This window comes from Vidua macroura, chromosome 3 (assembly GCF_024509145.1).
Source record: "Vidua macroura isolate BioBank_ID:100142 chromosome 3, ASM2450914v1, whole genome shotgun sequence".
Lineage (NCBI taxonomy): Eukaryota > Metazoa > Chordata > Aves > Passeriformes > Viduidae > Vidua > Vidua macroura.
The window spans coordinates 56,762,023-56,770,006 of record NC_071573.1 but is presented as its reverse complement, the minus strand read 5'-3'; positions in this window follow the sequence as shown (position 1 = coordinate 56,770,006).

Below are 7,984 nucleotides of genomic sequence, written 5' to 3'. Positions count from 1 at the left end.
CTCTGGACACAGAAAACAGCAATAGGGTGAGTAGCGTACCCAGCATTGATAGCCTCAAGATTCTTTGGATTTCTTTTGTTTTCTGTTGTATTCTGAGGCAAACCTTATTAGATGCTCCCCATTCTGCTTCTTTTTTCTCATCTCAAAATTCCCATCCCAGCTCCAGTCAACTCAACTCATCCCAAGAAAAATCCAAACAGATTGCATTCTGAGGTCATCCTGCTCATTTTATTGACTATGCTTCAAAATAAGGGAACAGCAAGCAATTAATCACCCAGTCAAAGGGTATTTTCTCTGATTTTATATGAAGATCAGATTTAGATTGTCATCACCATACAAGAACATTTCATAATATACTCATAAGAATTGGCAACATCCATTGTTTCAAAAGACATGTGACTTATCTTTGTCTTCAAAACTGGGAAGTGGAAGCATTCTTCTTGACATTATTTTCCCTACTCGTGCTTCCCTTTACCATTCCTGATGGTTGTCTGGTTAATGAAATCTCCACTTGTTTCTTATTTATTTTTTAAATCTCATTCCATGCACTGTCCTGACATTCTTAGGACTGTTACCTGATCAGTCCAGAGATCTTTGGCTAAGACCAAGTGATCTAAATTCAAAGGATTAGCAGTCATTCTTGATGTATGTCCTTTAATTCTACATTTTATTCTTATTGTGCTTTCTTTCTTATGTTTCTTAAGTTTGACTGGCCCATGTCAAGTAGTCATGTTGTTGAATGCTTTGCCTTTGTCTTAAGTTTCATTTCCATAATATTTTCCTTATCTCATAATTTTATTTCCTGATATTTTCAATCATTCAGAACACCATTGTGACTACATGCCATTCAACTTACCAATGCAGATTTCTGTTTGCTAAATATCTGTTTCAGAATTCCTACATCTTAGATGTGCTTGTCTCCCAATGCCTTTACAGAATAAATCAGGAGTTGTTCTATTGAAAGTTTCATCATTGTAAAACTGAAAGCATGCATGAAAGTGCACATGCATTCTTTCAAGGAATACCAAGCTCCTTGTACTTACTGGTAAGTTATTTTCTACATCTGGAGTTTCTGCAGTCACCCTACGCTTGGATGCCTATGTCCACAACCTCTCACCCTTACAGCACAAGATTTATTAAGTTTACTCTCCTTAACAGCAAGCTATCTGAGAGCAGTAAAAATTAATGACCTATAGTACAAAATGGTTAAATTAATTATTCACCAGTTTCCAAAGGACCATAATTGCATTTCCATTCTCTGTGGAGCTCTCCAATTAGCTTGCTGAGGGACTGGGGTGCTCATGGGTGTGGAGGTTACAAGTACAGAAGTTTCTGTGGGTGTTCAGGAGAGAGGGAGTAGGGGGCACTGGGGAGAGGTGGCTAGGATGGGTGAGGGCAAAGGTTTGGAGTGACTCTAGAGAATTTTTTTATGACTCTGGAAAGTTCTGGAATGCTTAGAAGGAAAATATATGTGGGAGGAAAGACTACTGCAGTCCTTCATCAGAGCAAAATTCTGTAATTAGTTTGGGATATAACTTCTCTGGGACTTATAGGTATGCTGAGGGAAGAATAGCTTTCATTACATGACCTCTCTCTTTTCCCCATTTAAACATGATCAAGTACCTGCTTTTGCTTTTGACTACTTCTTTACTTAAGACAAGGTCAGACAAACAGGTTGCTGCCAGAGTCTTCTTGTTACAGCAGTAAGTAATTGTCCTGCTCTAATGAACTGCAGCTCAACAAGCAAGGCAAGCATGACAAACCTGGCAAACAAGCACCCTGTGAAATGTCTTTAACCCTCACCTGCTGGTCTCAGGGGAAGGGCAAAGAAAATGAACAAAAAAAAAAAATCAATGAATGGAAGCTTACACTCTTGCTTTGTATTGTGATATTTTCCTGTAGAGTACAGGAAAAATAATTTGCACAAAAAGATGAAATACAAATCATCTAGTCTCACTGTAATTTGTCTGTACAGAACTTAAGTACAACAGAGTTGGGATTTGGGATTGATGGATTGGAAGCCTTGGGGAAGCCATAATAATTACAAAACCAAGCAAGATAAGTTGGCATACAAAGCATTGCCCATGGACTTTATAGTCCTCGAAACCTCTACTTTCAATGTCATGAGGTATTCTTGCAAGTTTTGTACTTTTCTGAATGGTTGATCTTGGCTTCACTTAGAACATTTTGACATAATGTAAATTTGAGTTATCCATCAGTAAATCAAAAGTACTGTAACAGAGGAATACAAGTCCAGCTAAATTCATTTCAAGCTTGTTGGATTTATAGAAATAAATTGATACACCATGACTATGGTGTGATCCTGTCAATCAGAGGACAGGAAGATTAAACATTTATGACTACTGAAAGGCAATTTCCTTCAATTGTTCATCATGCCTCCATCTTAACCTTCCCCATAGGATTTCCTCTTGCTCTAAACTTAAGAGAAGTGATTTTTTTTACTAGACTTTTTATAGTAGTAATAAACTGATGAAGGGGACTATAATTGTCAAATACTTGTTGTTTTGCTTCACATTACTCACTTACCCATAGTATGACTCAGAAAGCAGATTTTGACTCCAACAAGCTGTTTGGCTGGAAAAATGAAAGAAGAAGTTTCAATCTGTTCATCTATTGAACAAATGGAGTCATGAAAATTAAGCAGTATGCTCACAGTAAACCTAACTAAATCAAACCAAAATGGCATCTGTGGTGGTGTATGGTTACTGAAAAACTGTTTTTCATGACTAGCCTGGTAGAACAGATATATGTCTGGAAAGAAATAAGTAATCCAGATATAATACCTTATACTAGGGAAAATTTTATTATAAAATGACTCTGATTTTTTTTTTTTTTTTTTTAGCATTGGAATCTATAGAAGAATTAACTTTGGAAACATCCCCAGTATAAACATATGAACAGTAAAGACTTTGGTCTTACCATCATGCTAGTCTCATTTTTGGAAAATATTTCAGATATTCAGGAGCTATAAATACCCTGTAGAAGTTTAATTTTCCATTTCACACCTACTCTGATATCTCATTATGTTTAAGGATATTTTCATTAACAATGATGCATTTGGATTAGGCTCTTACCTAACACTTGTAATGAAATGACTGCAGGGAACCCTTCCCACCAAAATGACTATACAAATGGGTACCAGAAACATACCTTGAATTCAGTATGCTGTTTCTTGGTTTGACTAACTGTGTGATAAAATGAAGACCATGTCAGTCCCAAATCCTAGTTTACATCTCAGCAGAATTCCACATGGCCACTTGGGAAAAATACAATTCTGCTTCTAAACAGTTTGTGAATTGTAAAGGTAAGTGAAACTTGCTGCTCACACCAGAAGACTGATGTCTGTGAAAGAGAAGTATCTCTCAGCATGAACAAAATACAGCTATGTCTATGATATTATTTCAATGAAATGATAAATTTCAGACCATCCTAGGGAGTGGAGAAATTGATTCCATTCAGTCCCATCTTTTTAACAGCAGACTGGACAGAATACAACAGCAAGAGAGGATTTTGCTATCCAGTACTGGTAGGAGGAGGTGAAATTTTCAGTTCAACTGTAGAACTCTATCAGTTACCATCGAAGTGTTAAAATAAAATGATATTGTCATACTGAATTGCTTTTGGGTGTTGTTGCTTTCTGTCCCCTTACTTGGTTGCCTTCTTCAGGGGCAGAAGAAAGAATAGAAGAGTAATCTGAATTAAGGTAATGATTTTACTAAATATCATGCTCCAGCACTCCATGTCTCAGGACTTTCAGGGGAGCAGAAGTGAATAGAGAGACTCCGAGGTTTATTGCTCTGTCCTTTGCCCTCTAGCATCATAGCTGAAGACAAGGAAATATTGTACTCTAAGAACATAATGGCAAATCTCTTTCCTAGATTGTAAATTTATGCAAAACTGACAAATTTGTCCATTAGATAAACATTTTCCACATTTTGGAAAGCATATTGGTGGATTTCATTTTCATCTGCTGTGTGGGAAGTGGGTTCACAGGATGCATTTGTAGAAGAATAACAGTGAAGAAGGATTTTTGTTTTTTTGGCTTGCTGACTCTAGTTTTCTGCCTCTATTAGCAATCATGTCATATAATCTTCCTTAGTTATTTGTGAAACTTCAACTTGCAGGTTGAGACTAGATGAGTTTATACCTCCAATTTAATTCCCTGTGAGGAAAGAAATCTTGGATAATGACACTACCTTGTTTGGTTCTCTTCTGGGATGGTTACTTCCAATTTAGTTTCCTGATAAGAGTTTGAGTTTGGGTCTTTCAGCTTTCCAAATTACTAGTGTCAAGTAGGCTACCACAAAATATCAAGCAATCTGCAAAATAGGAAACAGAGAGAGAGGAAATCCTTGACTTTCTGTTAGCCTCAAATAGCTCGTCTTTGCCCCCTCCCTCTTTCACCTCCTTGTGTCCCTGAGGATGACACCCATTACTGAAGAGTGCAGATGGACTCCCACAAGCCCACAAGCCCTATAATGTCAATTCTCAGCACCATACTCCCTAGATATCACTTGCCTGTGGGAATTCACTAGCAAGATGCTAAAACTGTCTATTGCCCACATGACTTACCACCATTGTTTCCAGCAGGACCCACTGCCCTGGGGTGATTTTGAGATACATTTTATTTGAAATATTTAAACCTGAATCAAAAATACTTTTTTTTTTCTTTCTCTCTTACCTTAAGTTTTACCAGTGCTGAAATACAGTAACATAAAGTATATTTTGCTGTGTATTCTCTTTTAATTCTCTCCTTGCTTTTCCACCCACACATAAATACACACAGTCTTCAATATCACAAATACCATGAAAAAAACAGGAATCAGAAAGTATCCATTTGGCAGAAGGGAGTGCTCTCCTCAGCCTCTTTTTATGTCTCTCAGTCATCTTTCACTGAATAATATAAAACTTCCACATTAGGGAAAAAATATGGTTTCAGAGTATTGAGTTGAATATTGTATCTAATAATGTTACATATGTTCCAGTAAACAAAAAGACAAAAAGAGTATTCATATACTGCACAGTGACACTGTCTTCTCAATCACATCATGGTGGATAATTAGCCACGAGAGATCTTCTTTCTGTATTATATCCTTAGGATTTCATAGCTCCCCAAAAATACTGAACGTCTGAAATTCTCATGAAACTCCTACCCACAATTCTTTCTCTGAAAAATTTGGAGGAAAATTAGTAACAACTAACACACTCCCAGACACCAATATGTTTTTTAAGAGGGTGATGTTACTGCAGCCACGTTTCTTTTCATTCACAGCATCCATATCATATTGAAAGGTGTATTCTGATAGAGCCACTATGAGGCAGCAGGACATTTAACCTGTAGCTGGTAAAAGGAAGAATTTTGCTGTCTGAACTTAAAGCAAGTCATTAAAGCAAGTAAATTCAAGATGTAGCTTTTCATCCCTTTGTCACATTATGAGCAGCATTTAACATTGGTAGTTTGATGGTAGACAGGAATATTTTTCATCACTGGTCATATAAAAAAAATTCCTGAGTTTTTTCTTCATGCATCCGGAGAGCTGCAAAACTAACCAAGGACAAATATGAGACTGCTGAAATATGAAACAATTAAAGGAAATCCCAGTTTAAATCATAATCTCCAGATGGAAAGTGTAAAAAAAAAAAAAAAAAAGAAAAAGTTTCACTGGATGCTCATTCTATTTTTTTTTTTTTTCAGTGAACTCTGTTTACATTTGAAATAAGAAGATTTTGTGCGTTTTTGCAGGAGAATTCAATATATATACCTGTGTTTCAACAGGATCAGGACTGGTGCTGCAGTAAATTCAAAGCACATTCCCTAATTTAATCTGTGAGTTTGAAACCTTTAAGGACAGAATTAAATGAGTCTTTTCAAAGAGTAAAAGACTGCTCATTGGAATTGAACTCACATTAGTAATGTATTTGACATCTCATCATCTACATACCCCCATATCACATCAGTCAGAAGTGACAGGGTTATACTTGCCAGTATAATGAAAGACGATGAGCATTTTTACCCATTAGGGTACCTTGAGCTATGATGATTTTATTTTCAGGAAAAGATACTTCTCAATAAAGAAAAATGAAAGAATCTGTGGGGTTAACAGTAAAATATATTTTTGCAATACTCAAAGATAAAGAGAACAGAAATAAAATTAGTCTAACACTTAAAATAATAAAATAAGAAGAGTCTATGATTTCACAATCTGATTTAGCTTTTTGGTGAAGATTCCACAGGTTGCCCAGAGAAGTTGTGGGTGCCCCATCCCTGGAAGTGTTCCAGGCCAGGTTGGATGTGGCTTTGAGGAACATGGTTTAGTGGAAGGCTCCAACCCTGCCAAGGCAAAGGGGTTGGAACTAGATGATTTTGAAGGTTTCTTCCAGCCCAAACCATTCTATGATTCTGTCTCAGGATATGATATGTTGTACTCTTAGATAAATTCTGTTGCCCAAACTAGCAATTCTTCCTTTTTCTTGCAAGAGTAAATAGTGGAAAGAGAGTTTGAAACTGACCTGAGAAAGCCTCGTGTTTAGCAAGTCAGTTTAAACCCACATCACCTTTATTCATTTAAAACTTTATTTGCTGCAAGTTACTGATAAGCATTATGGGTGCGTGTCACAGGTAAGACCCTTGGTTGTGCAGCTTCTCTGATCTGCTGCTGGTACTTGCCCATATCAGCTGTTTGTTTCTGAGGAAATCAAGAAAACTCCCATCTTGGAACAATCTGTCAAGGCAGAAACTGTCCTGTTTCTCAGTGTCGTCAACTTTTGCCCAAAGAATTAAGGTTTTTATTTCATACACTTGATGATGCTATTATTTGTGCATATGTTCATGTCTGAAATCACATGCTTTTCAACTAGATTGTGTTCAATTCTTTTTTACAATGATCATCTCAATAGATGCAGTCACTAAACTAAAATAATTTAATTTCCTCATTTTAGAGTTTACAATAATTCAGTTTTGGTTTATTTCCATATGCTCTTAGAGCACAAATCTAACCCTAGTTGATAACTATTTATTCTGTATATTTTTAGCATCTATTCTGGTATCAGTGTCCCAACAGAAACTAAATATTCCTAGAATTTCTTATGAAGTTGTATCTTGTTCACAGTCATCTGAAAACCAGACCTTTTTCATTTACATTCTTAACTCAGTATTTGGATATGCCATTTTAAGCACAAGCTTCGAAAATACCAGTTTCCATTAACCATCAGGGTGTCTTTACTCAGTATTTTTAAAAATGTCTTTCATAAAAAACTAAACCAAACTGAAGCATAACAGAAAAGGTTCAACCTTAAAATTATGCCATGTCCAAATCTTAAGATTGGAATAGTCCTAAATTTAGGGGATTCTAGATATTCATTATGAAAAATAAATATAGCTAGTTCTGGGTTTGGGTTTGTTTGGGGGTTTTATAGTATAAGGGCAAGGAAACTCTCATTCATCTCTTCAGAGAACAGAGGTTTCCATTCATGGCAGAATGTTTATGGAATGTTTATCCATTATCTGGAATATATGTAAGAAGAAAATAGTAAAAAACTTGTTTCTATAGAAATTATCACACAAATACAAAAGTATATATTTTATTGATGTCCATTCATTCTCCATTAATTCTAGGTCTATGTCATTAAATATCTTGGCTAATTTCTCTTGTAGCTATGTTGTTATTGCTATATGTTATATATAGCAGCGGTACCTACAATTCTATCGGGGAATTAACACTGCATTAAACTGTATTAAACGTGTCCAAGCAATTAGCTCAAAGCCTGTTTGTGTTCCAGGGAACTCATATTTCAGAATGGGGTGTGGAAAGGAAAAAATTTACAGTTACACTGTCAGGCCCAGCTAGTTCCTCAAACCAGCCAAGGAACAATGGTGAATACTAAACCATCCTCATACCCTAAATTAACATCCTAAAGAATTGGTGTCCATTAAAAACCACTTGGTGCATTTCTTTCTTACTGA